The 20,311-nt window shown below is 38.8% G+C and overlaps 1 protein-coding gene across 6 annotated transcripts in view; it reads right to left on the reverse strand.

The window, feature by feature from the left end:
* LOC138710231 (zinc finger protein 69 homolog) overlaps window positions 1-20,311 on the reverse strand; it is a 79,793-nt gene that overhangs the window by 22,068 nt on the left and 37,414 nt on the right. The window contains exon 5 of one of the 6 annotated variants that reach the window (XR_011335186.1): window positions 13,178-14,701. The gene's annotated coding sequence lies outside the window, so the exon portion shown is untranslated. Of the gene's footprint in view, window positions 1-1,679; window positions 6,645-13,177; window positions 14,702-20,311 lie in introns of those variants that run through there. The other 5 variants (XM_069840906.1, XM_069840905.1, XM_069840907.1 and 2 more) reach the window with 5 other exon arrangements.

A 20,311-nucleotide genomic window follows, 5' to 3' on the forward strand; every position in this document is an offset into this window, starting at 1 on the left:
AAATTTCGGTGTTGGACCCCCGGACTCATTTCACCGGCATTATTACCTTCATCTCATTCAGACGCTAAATAACCTAAGCTGTTGATAAAGCGTCGTAAAATAACCTAATAAAATAAAAATCTTAATGCAACAAGTTTGCTCTAGCATCACACCAATAAGAATTTTCTTTGCAAATATTTTAGCATTCTCTGCTTTTTCTCTGTATCAAGTAAGAGAACTGATTTACAAGAAGCTTGTGGACGACAACTGCCACGTCCTAGCCAGACTAGATGGAATTTTCAGAGCAGGACAGTAAGCTCTGTTTATGAAAACAAACAACCATTATTAGAATGCTTTGAAACAATTCGAAATGATGCTGGATGGGACTCATTGTCGATAAGAGAAGCAAGTGGATTGATGAATTATCTTGAAGATGAAGAATTTCTTTTTTTTTTCTTGAAAATGTTTCACCAAATAATGCAGTTGACATATGTTTTATAACATACTGCAAAAGAAAATCACCACAGTAATTTCTGTAAGAGAACATCTTCTAAAGTTTTGCAGTGCTATCGCGACATAAGGGAACAGCTCACTCGAATGCAAGTTGGGGACACTGAGATATCAAATGGTCACAAAAAAAGGAAAAGGAACATATTTTTGCAAAAATAAGACATGATGACAATATATGGGTACTAAAGTAATGAGTTGAAAATCCCGGGCATAGAACTAGGTGACTGCAGCATGCCAAAAGGCAGGAGAAATTCGGACTTTTGACAAAAAAATCAGTAGAGCAGTAGATTCAATGGAAAAACAGGAAATATCCTGCTAAATCAGTAGGTATGGCAACACTTGTAATTTACAATTACCGAATTTATATTTCATTTGTTTGAAGTTGATTGTTTTGTCACTACGTTGCGCGATTGCAAAAGCAAAAATAGCGACTCCACAGCAACGCGGACAAACGGTAATGTAGTATGCGGAGACAAAATCCGTAATTTCAGCGCAACGAAATTACAGATGAATGTACGGAGAATTTGCACCTCATGTAAAATCAATTAGGCTCTGATTCAATAAGTTGCTTACGAATGGCAGTGTCCTAAAATAATCTGGTGGAGCTCGGCGTTCAGTGACAGAAGAAAAGGTGAAAGAAATTCGAGCGGGATTTCAGAAAAGCCCGAGTAAATCCAGCCGCTTATGCAGAATTCGATGCACAGTTGCACATTGAATTGCCTTGATGCCTGGCGATAAGACAGGTAGAAGAGGAGGAAAAAGAGACCAGAAGGAGAGTAGGAGGAAAACACGTAGGAGTGTAATTTCGTTTTTATTTCCGAGTAAATTCGCCGCTCCGGTATTGTGCACGTGTTCCTAATTTTATTAACAATTTCGAACTCAATAACAGTATCCTACCTACGCTATAACCACAAAATGAATGTGATTACAAATGGATTCGTAACGACTTCGGAATACCGCGTACGTAACTACATAGGTATGTCGTTATTGCATTATTCAATTAATTATTTTTGTGCAAGGGACATTTATTTTTTATGTAGGCTACTTATTTATTTATCTACCCTTATACCATCACAAAAACATGTTTTACATTATTTTTAATTTGAACAGTCTTTGTACATAATATATAGCCTAGGCGGTATTCTGAAGTACAGCAAAAGAATCAAGTGTCCGTAATATCCAATACTTACCGTATCTCAATAATTTAGTAAATACTACTGAACAGATAATTTATTCAAACTTCAACATCCACACTTCACCAAAACATTTCTTCTCTAATCGTGATGGATTTGAATGTTCAGAACGTAAGGGTATCAAGACTGCCGTGAAATGAATGACGAATGAATGACAGGGGAATTAAGGACGGGAAACAATAAAATTAAAACATGGATGATTAAAAGGTATAGTAGGATCGCTCTTTGGATCCCCAGTTAAAAACAGAGGCTACCGCACGCTGAGCGGTTGTTTTTTGAAGCAAGACGGTCCCCCCCCAACCTTTTCTGTCCACTCGGGGGGTGAGGTAATCTCTGTTTCCGCTTTCTGAGGCAAACATAAATGTTGCCAATTCTCCCCTGAATGCTAACACTAACTGGAGTCTTTCTTAATATGTTCAAACAATTCACAAGCGTTTTTGTTCGCTGTTTGAAAGTCTTCTGTAATTTTATTATTATTATTATTATTATTATTATTATTATTATTATTATTATTATTATTATTACTTCGTGGAGTATATTGTAAATTACTTAGTTTTTTACAACCCCACGATAGCAATGACAGATGAACAGCAATTTAAAAGACATAATTAACTTTATTAGGACAATAATATAACCCTGCCCAACCCCATACCCATCAAGGGAGTTATGTTGCAGGATATCAAATCAGCCATGCAGTAAGAAACATGCAGTGGAGGAGCTCGCAGCCTCGTATGGACATGTTGTGTTACGAGTTCCTCCGTACCACTGTGTTCTAAATCCTTTGGGAATGTTAAATGTTATGTTTTATTTAACGACGCTCGGAACTGCAGAGGTTATATCAGCATCACCGGTGTGCCGGAATTTTATCCCGCAGGAGTTCTTTTACATGCCAGTAAATTTACTAACATGAACCTGTCGCATTTAAGCACACAAACGCCATCGACCTAGCCCGGGATCGAACCCGCAACCTCGGGCATAGAAGGTCAGCGCTATACCAACTACGCCAACCAGATCGACCTTTGGAAATGATCTGGCATCAACTGAAGTCTTATGTTAGGAAAAACAATATTATCCCGACTTGAGTCCAGTGTGTTAACTTCTGCGTAATGGAGCTGCAACAATCGGTCCTCATAATTGGTCCTCCTGTGTTCAACATGCAATTAAAACGGAAGGGAATTATATGAAGCACGACAGGAACAGTAACCAAGAGAGATTTGTGATTCATTTAGGAGAGAGTGACGACGAATAGAGGTAAGAGGAGAAAAATGTCAGATTTTATTACATAACATTTCAGATTTCGCTGCGAATTTAGACACGAAACACAAATTGACAATATTCTTTCGGTGTTAGTATACTATATTATTATTATTATTATTATTATTATTATTATTATTATTATTATTATTATTATTGATATAGTCTAAGTATGAAAATATATTAGTTTGAAGAAGTTGGCCATACAATGACTCTATAATGGATCTTTATACACACAGTAACTCAAAATTAACCATTCATTAATTCGTGATTGGTTGAATGAAAGTACAATTTGTTGTACAGAAATAAATATACGATTGTTTCATACCCACGTGGCGAAGTCAATGTAAAATGTGACAACTGCGCGCCTAGAAATTTCAGCACGCGTCCCTTAATGACCGGGGTGGACCATGTGGCTAAGTTCTTCTAGCAACAAAAGAGACCAACTGGGGATCCTTTGAAAAATCCTACTATACGCGAAAACGCGTCCTTACAAGGGAGTTCGGGGCTGAGAAAAACTGAGTTTGTGAGCTCCAAGTCTGGTGGTGACTTGTCTCACTCCGAGTTTTGCGGCTCCACTGAAAGAGCTTTAGACAATTTTGAAGGGCAAATGTCGAAAGTGGACGTAGCCTAATAGTTGTTCAGTCAACCGAAGACAGATCTGAACCTCACAAGTGGTACCAACAAGGCACGACTTATGAGGCAACTAGGCCAGGAGATAATGGAGTAGGGTGGTCAGTTTCTACCACATAAAATTGGGGGAGGCAGGAGAGAAGCATGACTGTAGGATTGGAAAAAGAAACGCCGGAAGTTACAAGCCTGCGCATTGAAAGGGACTATGCCCATTGCAATGAGAGTGTCAGTGGAGTCGAGTAAACTCGCTCATGTAACGGGGTAATGTGAGAAAGATAAGCCAAGGCATATATATCGGGGATTTAATTTTGAAAAAGCCAACCTTTTGGGGAGAGGAGGATGTAGGTCCGTGGCTCATTCCTTTTAGGGCTCATTCCGACATTTTTTGTATCAGTAGCTACGTTAGGCAAACCAAGAAAACCTTAGGTAAGGTAACCAAATGCCCCGATTTGGCTTGAGTCATGTCCCTTTGTTCCTGCCAGGTTGCTTGAATGTTATGGTTTTAATGATTTGAGATTGCAGATATAGTTGTTAATTGTTTAACTTGCAATATTAGTGAATAGTTATGACTTATGAATGACGATAGGCAGAGTTAGGGCGTTAGCGTCAGGTTAAGTTGTGGGGGTGGGGGAAAACAAATTCGTTTAATGACGTTGGTACTATTTTGTGTTGTGCACGTGAGACATTTTTTTTTTTCCTTTTTTTTTTTTTTTCTCTTGTACAGAGACGGACCTGAAAGCTTACACTGCAGCCTGAGGCTTATTATGCTTACCACGCCTATTCTGTGAATGATTGGGTAGCCGAACTGCCACACTCTTGTACAAGTACTGCACACTGCACCGTGAACTTAACCTGGGCTATTGTATGGAGATTATGATATGTGAATTAATGATGGCGAAATGAGTCCGAGGTCCAACGCCGAAAATTACCCAGGAATTCTGCTTCAATTGACTGAGGAAAAACCCCAGAAAAAATCCCAACCTGGATTTGAACCCGTTCCTGCTCGTTTCATAGCCAGATGCACTGACCACTACTCTACAGGGTGGACACTTGAGACACTTAATAATCTGCAATATTATAAAATATACAGTGTGTCCACAGAAAATCTCTTTGATAATAAATGTTTATATCATCTCTGTCAGTAGTCTTATGTACCTGAAAATGGTGACACTAGAAAGAACAACTCAAAACATTTTATCTCACAAACACTCAGTGTGTACTTCGTGTGTGATACAGCAGACATCAAGGCTATATTCACATACGCCATATGCGCTCCAAAATATCTACTGGAATGGACTCAGTGGCATCACAGATGAAATGTCGTAGCTCTTGCAGATTCTGAGGCAGTGGAGGTACATAGTTGATATCTTTTATATAATCCCATAAGAAGAATTTACGGACATTCAAGTCAGGGAACCTCAGTGGCCACATGCAAAAAGCCTTTCTCTTGTCCCCAGCATGCCAAATCCACCATCCTGACAGTTTTTTTTTTATGAAAATGGTTACGAACATTTGCTACAATATGCCGGTAATAATGCAAAAATAACAAAAGACTGGCAAAACCGAACAAACGAAATCTATTTTAACAGCTTCTGTTTCCCTCTTGTGCAGATCATTCTCCATCCCATTGTCATCATAATGTGACAGCGACGTGAGATTCGAACTCACGACCAGCGTCCCGCAAGAAAGCAGATCGCGCGGAGCACGGTGGAATGGCGCGCGGCGGAGAGGGGAAAGGGCCAACGCGGCGAGAGAGTGGAGCGAGAGTGCGCGCGCAACTGCTGCGTACGCAGTGAATGGGGAATGGACCTTCCCGACTCTTCGAGAAGTCCGTCGAAGTGGAGATATCCAGATAATTCTCTACACACCTGTAGAAATTTCTCGCAACTATGATTTTGCTATAAAAGAAGAAGCGCCAGCGAACTCGAGAGTTTTTCAGTTATTCAGTCAGTGAGAAAGCCAGAGCAAGGAAGCCAGTCTTGTGTACCGGAGTTCGACTCGAGTGTGCGTCCGCAACTGCGTCAGCAGCCGAAGGCCTGAGTTCGAGTGCAGTGGACCGCAGTTGGAGGGACCTGAGTTCGTGTGCAGTGGACCGCAGTTGGAGGGACCCGAGTTCGAGTACAGTGAACTGTCTCTGAAGGTCTGTGGTTCGAGATACTGTGAACTCGAGTGACTGAGATAGAAGAACTGTGAACTGAGAACTGGTAGTTCTGATTTGTAAATAGTGCTTTGTAAATATTAGTTAAGATTAACAGTTCATTGTTGTGCGTAATAGTCCAAGTAAATTGTCATTGTCGTCGGTGGAGTGCTATAACGAATACTGTGTTGAGTGAAGATCCAATTGTTGACGAGAGCGTTTAAGGTGAATTGTAGAAAGGAATTATTGTTGTGACGAATAAATTACATTGTTGTTACTAATAAAATTCACAATATTTTATACCAAAGAGCCATTCATAGCACAGTCCCTTGCTGCAGTATCTGCTGCCTCGTTACCGAGAATTCCAACATGACCAGGAATCCACATTACTCCAATCTCAGAATCAGAGCTTAGAAGTGTGTGCAAGAGCTCCTCGGTTCTTACATCAAGCAGATCAATAGAATTCAGAGACATTGCAGAGACTGAATGTCGCTCAAAGAGTTGGAGCAGATATTTATATATTTGTCGATTTGCAAAGAAGGAACAAACAACACAATCACAACTTGGGATCTGTCAGTAAAAACTAAAGAATAATTTGAAAACTGTGATGAAAGTTCTTTAAAACGAAGTCTATAAACAAAAGCTGGTGTAAAATTCTTAAAACTCTGGCATATTCTCACATCAAACAGGGGAAGTCGCATAATCCATAGTGCAGTGGTGGCATATTCCAGAGAGCGAAATGGTGGTAGGGGGACGTTGAGCTCAGACAGTTCACGAAACCGGACACCTGCTGTAGCTTCTCACTGTATCGCCAATAAAGCGGTAAATGGTGGAATGAATCATAAGAATTGTGCTTAGGCTGCAAGCGTAGCTTAATAGCATATGACATTAGCCTAAGTAGTTGATACAAGGATGGGTCTCCCGATTCACAATACAGATTCTATCCAATTTGATCATAAAGCCCCTGTAGTGAGTCATATCCCATGATGAAGTATAGTATCTAAAAGACATAGTTTCGAATTATTTGCGGAGCCATAAATAAAATAGCCGCAATCCATCTAGGTATGATCAGATAAGATCACTGAAAAGGCATAAAAGCATTCTACGGTCTTAACCTCAGCCAACTCCTGACAAAAAGTGTAAAATACTTACGACTTTCAAAAGGCCTTCTCAAATCACGTATATGCGCCTCACAGGTTAATTTGTAATCAATACAAGGGCCAAAAACCTCGCAGTGTCTGTATACTTCAACGCCACTCAAATATGGCGCAGTTCAAGATGTGGATGGAGACCACGTTGGTTGTGAAAGAGGACGTACTGTGTTTTCAGAAAGGAACAGTTAAAGCCATTTGAACAACCCATTTTGACAGTATGTTGATTCAACTATTAACCAATAGATTGAATATATCAGGACCTGTAGTAAAAACTGAAGTCATTAACGTACAACAGAGAAGATACTCCGTGCACCTATACAGTAGGGAATTCCATTGATCACATTGCAGAAAATAAAAACATTTAACATAGACCCCTGTGGAACGACATTTTCTTGAAGATGTTCCTTAAAAGGACTGATGCCTACTAGGACTCGGAAATAAGCTCTGCCATGAACTTGGCAATAAAATGTTGGTAGACTACTACGAAGTCCCTAGTCATACAGAGTTTGCAGAATTTCATAGCTCCATGTGGTATCGTAAGTCTTTTCTAGAACAAAGAAGACCACCACAAGATGCTCCTTCTTGAGGAAAGCATCTCTAACAGTGGTCTCCAGCTGAACAAGATGGTTTGTGGCTGACCTGTGCTTACGAAAGCCACATTGGATATTAGATAATCAGTTTTCCGATTCGAGTACCCACATCAGGCGTTTACTTATTATTTTCTCCATAACTTTGCATACACAGCTGGTGAGATAAATTGATCTGTAGCTTCCAGATAAAGAAGGATTCTTTCTTATTTTCTGGACTGGGATTACAATGGCAGAACACCATGCAGATGGAAGTATCCACTCAGTCCAGATTCTGTTGTACATTGTCAACAGGCAGGATTTGCCAGCTTTTGGGAGATGACGAAGCATGCTGTTTTGGATGTTGTGAGGTCCAGGGGATGTCTAGTGCTGCTCCCAACTCTTCAGATGTGAACGGTGCATTGTAATATTCTATGTTATCAGATATAAAATTTGGATTTCGTTTTTCCGCAATCTCTTTGATTTTTAGAAATTCCGGGTCATAATTCCTGAGCTGCTTATTTGAGCAAAAGTATTTCCAAATATTTCAACAATTTCCACGGGACTGGTGGTCGTTACATCATTGCTCAAAAGGAATGCTAGAATTACGTTTCCCCATTATGCAAGGGAGTTTGTCCTATACGATGTAGGCTGGGATGTCCTTTTCCAAGGAAGTGACATAGTCTGTCCAGGACGTCTTCTTAGGTTTGCAAACAGTGCGACGGGCTTTGGCTCGAAGATGTTTAAACTGGACAAACTGTCTAGTGTTGGATGGCGATCAAATTCGCGTATGGTACGTTTGCGGCCTCAGATTCCATCTCCATCTACGAAGGGACAGAGATGCGTTTTGGCCTGAATGATGACCAGGGATAGAGAATTCCCCCGACTTAAATTTCCACATCTGAATAGTATTCTGCAACGGAGTCCACACTTTCATATCCATTATCATCGAATGAAATGGACTCCGAGAATCTGACCCAGTCTGTCTTCTTAACAACCCAGTTTGCAGAACTACATTGCACAGGAAGTAAAGCAGACCTGCATTTGAATGCAGTAGTGGTGACTTCCATGTAGGTCATGAATTACAGACAACTCGAAATGCGTGGACAAAACTGGGTTACAAATGGGGATATCTATCATCGAATAAGTACCTAATGTGAGTCAGGCATAGGTGTGTTACTTCCCCTGAATTGAGGGTAATGAGATTTAGATAGGTACATAAGTCTGCTATGTTATTTCCTCTGTCGTCAGCATCATATACAACATGAATTAGGCCATTAAGTCTGTTCCATTTGCACATAATATAAGTTACTTTTACTTTTTTAAAATTGGTCTCTCCATCTTTTCCTAAGGCGTCCAATATCTCGTCGTTCTCTGGGTTTATAGTTGTGTACTATTGTGGGTATGCAATTGGAAATTCATTCTATTGACATGGTTATACCATTCTAATCTATGTATAGTATATCAGTCAATTGTTTCTATTGTACTTGCAATTCCCAGTACTTCACGTATTTCAGAATTTTGTTTGTGATTTAATCTATTGTACTCTGCCAATAGTCTCAATAGTCTCATTTCTGCTGCTTCTATCCTTAGTTTTTGTTTTTTTGTTAGATACCAAGTTTCTGAACCAGAGCAATGATGGGATTGCCAGAACTTTATAAAATTTGAAGACGGTGTCTCTTCTAAGTCTTTTGACTAGTGTTATTTTAATTGTACCTAATAACTAGGGGGCGGATGTTGGTGAAAAGTCATCTTATTTTTAACGTTAGGACGATGCCTATTAATATAGAAATCCTTTCTATGTTGATATAAACGTAAAACATTAATTTCTTACATTTCATTTTTTTAACGTTTTTTTGAACTAATAGGTCATTTTTATATTTTTTTCGGCACTTTTTAGTCATTTATCATTTTAATGCTATGAAAAACTCTTAGATCTTTTGGAATGCATTTTAGTTTCTCCTTTATAGATAGGCATGTTAATTTTTTTTTCTAAACAAATAGATGAGTAGTAATTAATTACCTACTCAAGAAGTGAATAACAATGAAGTTTGAGTTTTATAGTTTCGAACGAACTCTAAAGTTCATCCCTTATTCCAGTGAAGGCTTCACCTCACACAACGGAAGTAATATAAAATGCTTGACAACAGCTTAGTTTACACGAGGACCTTGACTACTATTGTTCTTTTTGTCGGAACAAGGATGTCTTTAGAATTTATGTTAGGAAGGGGAAACTTCCATCTTTTCCTGGACAATAGGATGTTGTGTCCCCAATATGGTTCCGAAGGGATGTACTGTAGTAGACAGACGGTATTGTAACACAAAGATTGCAAGAATGGACGTTGCGCCCATAATTTGTTTTGTCATTCACATTTCCTCATCTGGCAGGTCTGGTAAGAAAAGTGAAGAGCAGAAGGAAGAGAGGGAGTGTACTGATTGTTGTAGCAATGTTGGCTATTTCAAATACTGCAATATTTAATTCAGTTATTTAAAGTTTTAAGTAATGTTGTATTTAATTGTTTTGTAATTGTTTTCTACAATTGATAATTGTGCAGGAGACATATTAGTATACTCTAAAGTGTCTGAATTATTGAGCGAGATTCAAGATCAGATTCCTGCTATTCTGACAGCAGGTTCTTTACCTGGCAATTATAGGCTAATTTGTCGCAGCAGCTGCGTATACAAGGTTATGGAAAAGATGATAAGCAAATGCCTAATGTGAATACTCGAATCTGGAAACCGATGATCTAATATCCAATGTGGTTTTCGTAAGTACAGATCCGCCGCAGATCATCTTGTTCGGCTGGACACCGCCATAAGAGATGCTTTCCTCAAGAAGGAGCATCTTGTGGTGGTCTTCTTTGATCTAGAAAAGGCTTACGATACCACATGGCTTCTGCAAACTCTGCATGATTGGGGACTTCGTGGCAGTCTACCAACGTTTATTGCGAAGTTCATGGCAGAGCGGTATTTCCGAGTTCGAGTAGGCACCACACTTTCTAATAAACATCTCCAAGAAAACGGCTTTCTGCAGGGGTTTGTATTAAGCGTTCTTCTTTTCTGCATTGCGATCAATTGCATTGCCCACTGTGTGGGTGACCGAGTATCTTCTCTGTTGTACGTTGATGACTTCAATTTACTGTATATTACTGTATATTACCTCCCATCCATCGGTCGACAGTTGCAACTGGTCATCAACCTGCTATCAGAGTGGTCTGCTCGCAATGGTTTTAAATTCTCCACTCAAGAGACTCGAGTGTCCACTTCTACAACCATCGTGGACTCCATCCACATCCTGAACTGCGTCTTAATGGAGTGGATTTGCAATATACACATACTGCGAGATTTTTGGACCTTATCTTTGATTATAAATTAACGTGGAAGGCGCATATACATGATTTGAGAAGGCGTTGTGAAAAATCGTTGAACATTTTACGCCTTTTGTCAGGGGTTCGCTGGGGTGCAGAGTTCATAGTGCTTTTACGTCTTTATCGTGCCATTATCCGTTCAAAGCTGCATTATGGCTGTTTTATTTATGGCTCAGCAAATAAATCGAAGCTACATCTCTTAGACACTATCCATCATCATGGGATACTAATCGCTACATGTGCCTTCCAAACGAGTCGGATAGAGAGCCTGTATTATGAAGCGGGAGAGCCATCACTGTTTGACGATGTAAAGTCCTGTTGTGCTCATATGCGGTTAAGCTCCGCTGACAGTCTGAGCACAATTCTTTCGACTCTTTCCATCATTCGTCTCTTTACGGCCGATACAGTGAAAATCCACGGAGACATCGTCCAGCAGGTGTGCAGTTTCGTGAACTGCTTTCTGAACTAGACATCCATCTACCATCGGTTCGCACATTGGAATATACCACCACTTCACCGTGGATTATGCGACGTCCCATGTTTGATGTAAGTCTGAGCCGAAGTTTTAAGAATTTTACACCAGCTTTTGTTTATAGACTTCGTTTTAGTGAACTTTTATCATGTTTTCCAAATTATTCTTTAGTTATTACTGACGAATTCCGGGTAAATGATTGTGTTGTTTGCTCCTTCGTTGCAAATGGACAGATATTTAAATATAAACTAAGCGATTATACCAGTGTTTTTACCGCAGAATTATATACTTTTTACAGAGCTTTAATGTTTTTAATTAGACAACTTCGGGGAAGATATCTATTCTGTTCCGACTCTTTAAGTGCCATTCAGTCTATTATTCCCCATTCCCGGCATACTGCGTAAATTTTTCCAAAGACACCGTAGAGAAAACTAAGGGTCGACGAAGGGTATTATGGCACTCGGCATTTCTAATACGATGCTTAGTTTCATTCTTAATTATTATAACTGTACAAATTTTCTTCAGATTTGCTTGTACGTTCAGTAGACGGTGTCACGTGACGTACATACGCTTTCAGTCATTCATGGAGCGGGAAGACGAGTAACATGTATTTTTGCGTGTTTGACAAATTATATCATCATGTTATTACAAGCGACAATTTTTATCAAGTGATTAAGTTAATGTATGTTATGCAATTTGCAGAGTCTGAAATTAATTTATCACTGTCGAAATATCTTAGATATTGATACCGTAAGTTATTTCGCTGCAAATTTAACGCACTGAAGAAAATAATCTGCCAATATGAAGTCATGTCCATATATTCCAGGATTATGTAACTGCCCTAATATTATAAATCCATCATGATTGGATGTTACACAGTTGCACAGTCTCATTTACGGGCCACAAGATTAGTGCTGAAATCACCGAAAATCAGATCGTATTCATATTGAGATAAATATTAGTTAGTGGACTTCCTAAGTCAGATAATATTATGCCTTAAAAGGCTTATAAACAACAACTGAAAGACGTATGTTTGTTTGTATTTCTATGGAGGTTATTCGGGTTGTGCAGCATCACATTCGGACTTCAGAATAATTTTAGGTTTCAGGTCGATTTTAATATAAACACATACTACACCCCCTCGCTTATATAATCTATTATTTTTGTGTGTAGTGTTAGCATTTACGTCACTCAGAAAAACTATGTCTACTGTATTTCAAATGCTGCCATTCTCTGTAGAGGTAATAGTACCGTACTTTGGGAATGTAGGATGCCAAGATATATTAGTCAAACACATAGTATTAGCATTAAATTTCCCTAGTGTGTAGACGTGCATACTTGGATTCCCAATTCAACGAAACAGTCCACAAATTTAATATCACATTTGACGTTTTACCTGTCTATAAAGTACATGGATATTACAAATTTGAGTTGACCTGGTTGGCGAGTTGGTATAGCGCTGGCCTTCTATGCCCAAGGTTACGGGTTCGATCCCGGGCCAGGTCGCTGGCATTTAAGTGTGCTTAAAAGAACTCCTGCGGGACAAAATTCCGGCACATCCGGCGACGCTGATATAACCTCTGCAGTTGCGAGCGTCGTTAAATAAAACATAACATTTTTTTTATTACAAATTTGAGATACCATTAAAAGGTTACCTATTGACATAGGCTTGCAATTGAGGGGTTTGCCGGAAAAATGGCGTATACGTCAATATGGCGAATTGAGATACATGCAATCTATGATTTTAAAACGTACCTGAATAAAATGTTATACACGCACGCAGCCCTGTCCTGCAGGTATGTACAGTACAATCAAAACAAAATTTCGCTACTATAATTAGCGAATTATTCACTAGATTTTAAACCGTCTTCCGGCAAAGCCCTCAATTGCTTCGTATACATTCATACTCACAAAATCAATCTCAACAAACATCAGATTGAACCGCTGGTGGTTTCGTGCTGACGTCTATGATATTTTAAACTTCCTGACTGAACAAAAGACTTTCCACAGACATCGCATTTGAATGGCTTTTCGCCAGTATGGAGACGTATATGCGGTTTTATTTTCCCGCGTTGGGAAAAGCATTTTCCACAGAAGTCGCACTTGTATGGCTTCTCTCCTGTATGCGTACGTGAGTGGATTTTTAGATATTGTGTTGTGGAAAAAAATTTTCCACAAATATCACATTTAAACGGTTTCTCTCCAGTGTGAAGGCGAATATGAGACTTTAAATGAGTCACATGTGAGAAACATCTACCACAGACATCACACTTGAAGGGCTTTTCACCTGTATGTTGGAATTGGTGCACATTCAATTGTCGAGAAGTTAGAAAAGATTTTTCACATATATTACACTTAAACGGCTTTACGCCAGTATGCAATAGTAAATGGGATTTCAGACTTCCTGATGCTGAGAAGCATTTCCCACAGACTTCGCAGATGAACGTCGCTTCGCCGGAATGCGATTTCATATGGGATTTGAAGTATTTCGAAAACGGAAAGGACTTTCCGCATACATCACATTGGTATGGCTTCTCGCCTGTGTGAAGTCTTGTATGGCACTTGAGATGTCCAGATTTCGTAAAAACCTTTCCACACAAATTGCATTTGAATAGCTTTTCTCCTTTGTGAAGGAGTGCATGGTTTTTGTAAGAAGTAGAGTCTGGAAGTATCTTTCCGCAGACATTGCAGATGAACTTCTCCCCTTCATGTTTGCGTGCATGATTAGTCAATGTACCAGATTCCAAAAAACATTCACCACAGACATCGCACTGAAATGGCTTCTCGCCTGTATGTTTGCGTAAGTGTATTTTGAATTTTCCAGGATCAGAGAAATTTTTGCCACAAAGAACACAATTAAACGGCTTCTCGCCTGTATGCCGACGTCTATGAATTTGTAGTCCTCCCGATTTTGCGAAGTGCTTACCACAGACATCACATTTGTACAGCTTCTCGCCTGTGTGACGACGTCCATGAGCTAAGAGAGTCTGCAATTGTGTGAAACTCGTGCCACATACATTACATCTGAATGGCTTCTCGCCTGTATGCAAGCGTATATGATTTGTAAGGATGCTCTTAGTTGAGAAACAATTCTTACAAACATCACATTCGAATGGCTTTTCGCCTCTGTGGGATTGCAAATGTCTTTTGAAAGACTGGGGTGTTGATAAATGCTTGCCACAAATATCACACTTGAATAAACTGTCGGTTCCGTTACTACAATTTAAATTATCAACCCTGTGACTGCGAGATTTCGTCCGTGTGTCGGCTTTTATTGAACAAAACTGGTTGTAATTTTTACAGTCAGTAGAACTTTCGCTGCTGAATTTATCCGAGGATAACCAATTATTATTAGAACCATGTACCATAGTCCATCGCTCTTCTTGTACTTCACTGTCGCATTGTGATACACTATTGCCACTGGTACCTGCAATGCTGGAATGAAAATGTCATCAGTTGAAGTTGAAGTTGAACAAAATCATTCGAAGACATTTTCAACTAACCACATTTAAAAGTTAAAAATTAATAACATAATTCAGCTCTTGCTTATTTTATTGTAAAAATAAATTAAAATTTCAACAATGTTTACATATTTAATCAGCAGTCTGGGAACCTCAAAGTTCCCTTCCCCCTCTATTGCATTCGTAGCTGATTGGTAATAGTTCACTAATCAGACTTGAGATGTATGCAACAATTTGCAACAAAATGAAATTTGTAACGAGTCTATAACTTGTAAGAGAAAATGAATATGGCGTCAAGTGTAGCCTAACATGTTTTATTGTGCAACAAATTGTTCCTCACCAACATGCAGATCCCCAACATTTTGGTGCCGAAAGCACAGGATGCATAGGCCTATTGATATTTAAGTGCCCTAATCAGTGTAAGAATAGAATTGAACCAGCATGTCAAGAGGAGAAGCAGTAAGTTGAGAAGGGATGAACACGAATTACAGCAGCACGAAACATCAATCAGGAAAACGAACACTCCAGCTAAGTGACAACTGACCATTTAACACTGAAAAATACCAAGTGATTTCACTGTAAGGCATGGACTAAATACATTACTTTCAAGTATATTGCCATGGTGTCTTATTGCGGTCATTGTCGTGGTGCATGTCATGGCCATGTCATGATATCTATCGTGGTCCTTGTTCTTATCGAGGTCCTTATAGTGATCCTTGATGTCTTTGCCACGGTCTATATCGTGGTCACTGTTGTTTCTGTTGTGGTTATTCTTTGCTTTTTTGGGGTTCTTATCACAATGCTTGTTGCTATTGTAATGGCCTTTTTCGATCTTGTTTTTGCCATGGTCCCTATCGTGGCCTTGGTATTTATCGTGATCCATGTCGTGATTCTTATAGTTGTCTCTGTCTTTGTCCATTTCGCGTCCTTATATTGGTCCTAGTTGTCTCTAGCATGGTCCTTACCGTGATAATTGTTGCCTTTGTCATATTTTTCTATCGTGAACGTTGTTGTCTTTGTCGTGGTCCTAGTTGTCATTGTAATGGCCCTTATCGTTCTTTCTGTTTTTGTCATGGTTCTTATCGTGGTCCATGTCGCGATTATTATCGTGGTTCTTGTCTTCGTCCATGTGACGCTTCTTACATTGGAGTAGGTTATCTTACGACGCTTTATCAACAGCTTAGGTTATTTAGCGTCTGAATGAGATGAAGGTGATAATGCCGGTGAAGTGAGTCCGGGGTCCAGCACCGAAAGTTACCCAGCATTTGCTCGTATTGGGTTGAGGAAAAACCCGGAAAAAACCTCAACCAGGTAACTTGCCCCGACCGGGAATCGAACCCGGGCCACCTGGTTTCGCGGGCAGATGCGCTGACCGTTACTCCACAGGTGTGGACTTTACATTGGATATTGTTGTCGTGTCCTCATTCTTTTTGTCATTTTTTTTATCGTGATCATTGTTGCCTTTGTCGTGATCTTTGTTGTCATGTAATAGCCCTTATCTTACTCCTTGTCTTTGTCATGCTCTTGGTCCTCATCGTAATCCTTGTCGTGATCCTAATCGCAGTCAGTGTCGCGGTCCTTAAAATGGTTCATGTTATGGGTCTTATCCTGAACCTTGTGGTGCGTGTCGTGGACCATGTCGTGATCCTTATCGTTGTCCTCGTCCTTATCCTTATCGTGATTCTTATAGTAGTCCGTATTCTCCTTTGCATAGTCCTTATCGCTGTCTTGGACTTTATGAAACTTATTGTGTTTGGTCATGGTCTTTATCGTGATACTTATCGTAGTGTTTGTCGTGACCCATGTCGTTATTCTTATCGTGGTTCTTGTCTTTCTTTTGTTGTCATGGGTCTCAACATCGTCCTTGTCTTTGACAAGTCCTTATGGTGATTATTCCGTGGTCTATGTCATGGTCCTTATCGTGATCGTTGCCATAGATCTTGTAATGATCCTTGTTGTCTTTGCCACGGTCCTTATCGTGGTCATTGCTGTCTTTGTCATGTTTCTTATTGTAATCCTTGTCTTTGTTGTGGTCCTTATCATGGTCCTTATCGTGGCGTTTATTGTCTTTGTTATGAGCCTTATCATGGTCTTGGTCCTTATTGTGGTTCATGTCGTGACTCTTATCACGAACCTTGTCCTTATCGTGGTCTAAGTCGTACTTATTATAGTGGCCCTTGTCTTTATCCATATCGCGTTTCTTATATTGGTTCTTGTTTTCCTTGTCATGGTCCTTATCATGGTCATTATTTTGTCATGGTCCTTGTTGTCTTTGACATGTCCATTATCGTGATCTATGTTGTCTTTATTGTGGTCATTGTTGGCATTGTAATAGTCCTTATCGTCCTCCTTCCTGTTTTTGTCATGGTCCTTAATAAGTATTTGTTATCTTTGCCATAGTCTTTATCTTGCTAATTTCAAAGTCCTTAACGTGGTCCATGTCATGGTATTTATCGTAATTCTTATCGTGGTGTTTGTCGTGTTTCTTGCCGTAGTATATTATCATGGTACTGATTTTGGTCCTTATCGCGGTCCTTGTTGTCTTTCTAATGGTCCTTTTCGTGGTCCTGGTCCTTTTAATCCTTATGGTGGTCTATGTCGTGGCATAATCCTTGTCGTGGTGTTTGTCGTGTTTCTTATATGGTCCTGATCTTTGTCCTTGTCGTGCTCCTTGTTGTCTTTGCCTTGGTCCTTACAATGTTCCTATGCCATATGTCTACATTTGTCATTTCATAATTAATATTGTTTTTGCACTTTGGCGAATCACTTCCGTATTACATAGTAAATTTTTCTGACATTTTGTATATTCGATTCCCTAACCGTTTCAAATATATATCATTTTACCTTTTAGGTGTGTTACCAAATTATATGTAATACGCTTTGTCAAATCTGGCAACCTTTCCATAAGGGAAGCTAAATTTATTTATTTATTCAATCTTTCATTAAAGGTAAACGAACAAGGACGTAAAAAGAGACCTACACTAGAAATACACAGACAACTGATAACATTTTGCACTGGTGTGTACTTTGAAGTAGGAAGAAAATAGGCCTACGCATGCACGACCAGATGTCTTCCTGCCTACATCGATATCGAGTGAACTGCGCTGTAGAACTTTAACTTCTGACGACCAAGAATCGTCTCATTCTTTTTAAGAGGAACTATACGTACGTACGTATGTGTTTATTTATTAATACTACAATTGGGTATACACCTGGTAGCAGTGATATACAATAATAATATTACAATAATTAAATTAATAATATTTACAATACTTACAGCAATAAAAAAATAAAATAAACTAAATTGACTAAACCTAGGACTATAAATAAAAACTATGCTATAATAACGCCTACAATAAGCAAAAGTAAACCTAACTTATAAGTACTTCTATTACACCCAACTATTACCAACTTAAGTAATTACATATCAACTTAATTACATATCATCTTAATTAATTACATATCAACTTAATTAATTGCATGACACAACTTAGATCAGCGATGTCTGACAGGGACTAAACGGAGCGCTCCACTAGACTGGTTGCATGCTCCGATGTTTCCACAGACATAAGCCAGTTAGCTCCGATCTAGCTCCACAACCAGTTTTGGAGCTTACAACTCTGACACTACTGACTTAGATAATTACACCGCACCTACAATTACATCTTCAGTCTAATCTTCTCAACCTTTCCTTAAATGTGCTTTTGAGAGGACCACCCTGAAAGATTGCAGCAGGTAAGCTGTTCCAGTCTATTATTGTGCAGTTAACAATGGAAAATTTTGCCACGTCTTTGTGTTCTGCATTTAAACTTCCTAATAAGATCAGCCCTGCCTAAGTATGATGGTGTCACTAATCTAGCATTGATGTCGGTCCATGCTTTGTGTCTCATTTGTGCCTTAAACAATGTGGTCAGTCTGGTTTTTCGTCGCCTTGATTTGAGAAATTCCCACCATGTCCCTTTCCCATTTTGACATATTTTGCTGCCTTGCATTGAACCTTTTCTATTGAATCGATTTGGTTTTGTCTGTATAAATCCCAACCTACTTCTCCATATTCCATAATTGGGCGAATAAGGGTTTTGTATGCTAATTCTTTTGACCTTCGGTTAGATTTCTTCAGAATATACATAGCGAAATGTAGTGCTTCCAGGCTTTCCTTGTGGTATTACTGACTTGTTCCTCCCAACCCAGTTTGTTAATTAAATATATACCTAGGTAATTAGAAGTATTCACTTGTGGCACCGATGTGTATATATCGTCGGTTTCTAGGTAAAAGTGACCAAGTCCAAAATGAAAAATTGTTGGAAAAGGGCCATTTAAAGGTTTAGTGATCCATCCAAAGGTAACTGTACTTCTTTAGATGTTAGTAATAAGTTATTTTGAAGGTAAATGTGCTATATTATTAGTTTTTAATATAAAATTATGTCTTAAATTTTCATAATGCTTGGAAGCCTTGGAATGTGACTTGGTCACTTTTACCAAGAAACCGACGATATGTATATGTATATATACATATATATATATAAGAAACGATAGAGGTGCAAGAACCGCCCCTTGAGGTACACCTGATGTTACATTTCCTAGTTCCGAGATTTCTTTTTCTAGTCTCACCTTTTTGGGTCCTGTTCTTTAAGGATTTATTTATCCATCTTACTACTCGATTTTCTATTGGAAGCCTGCTTAGTTTCTCTAAAAGTTTTTTGTGAGACACTAAGTTGAAAGCTTTGGCGAAATCGATCACAACTCCATCTATTCTTCCCCCCCCCCCATTAACTTCGTCGGATATATCTTGTATTAAGGATGTGATTTGACATTCACAAGAGTATCCTGGTCTGAAGCTGTGTTGATTTATTTTTGTTGGGCCATTCGTTATTTTCTAAAATGTTGCGAATATATTGTGTTATTAGATATTCCATTATTTTGCAGGTAACTGATGTGAGACTGACTGGTCTGTAATTGTTCGCATTGCATTTGTCTCCTGATTTATGTGGGGATTATGATAACCAATTTCCAGTCATCTGGGATACTACAATTATTTATTAATAGGTATATTAAAATTTCGCATTAAGTACGATATCATGGCTTCACTCCTAACTTTATAATATGTGGGAATATCGTCTGGACCTCGTGATTTTCGGTTTTTGTAGTCTTTTTATTTTGTTCCGAACATCTTTAGCCGTTATTTCAAACATCTCTGTGCATTCACTTTCATCGATTGTAATCTCTCTATCCTTTTTTATTGAAAATAGAAATAAATTTTGAATTCAATAAATCTGCTTTTTGTTTGTCCCCTGTAATTATTTGGTCATTAGTGTCTCTCTAAACTGGTACTGATTCCTGATTTCCCCTTCTTTTGTGCATGTAATTATAAAACCTACCCCAGTTATTTTCGCCTTCTTTCAATAAATTTTGCAAGTAGTTCTCTTCTACCTTTTTCTTTTCCCTTTCTAATTGTTTCGTAAGGTCCTTGAATTTCTGGTAATTTTCGGAGATCACATTAATTTCTTTTGTTATACGCTCGCCTAGCCTTTTTCTTAAGTTGTCTGACATATCTTGTATAATATTCCGGGTCTGAATTACTTTT

This window comes from Periplaneta americana, chromosome 12 (genome assembly GCF_040183065.1).
Source record: "Periplaneta americana isolate PAMFEO1 chromosome 12, P.americana_PAMFEO1_priV1, whole genome shotgun sequence".
NCBI classification, from domain to species: domain Eukaryota; kingdom Metazoa; phylum Arthropoda; class Insecta; order Blattodea; family Blattidae; genus Periplaneta; species Periplaneta americana.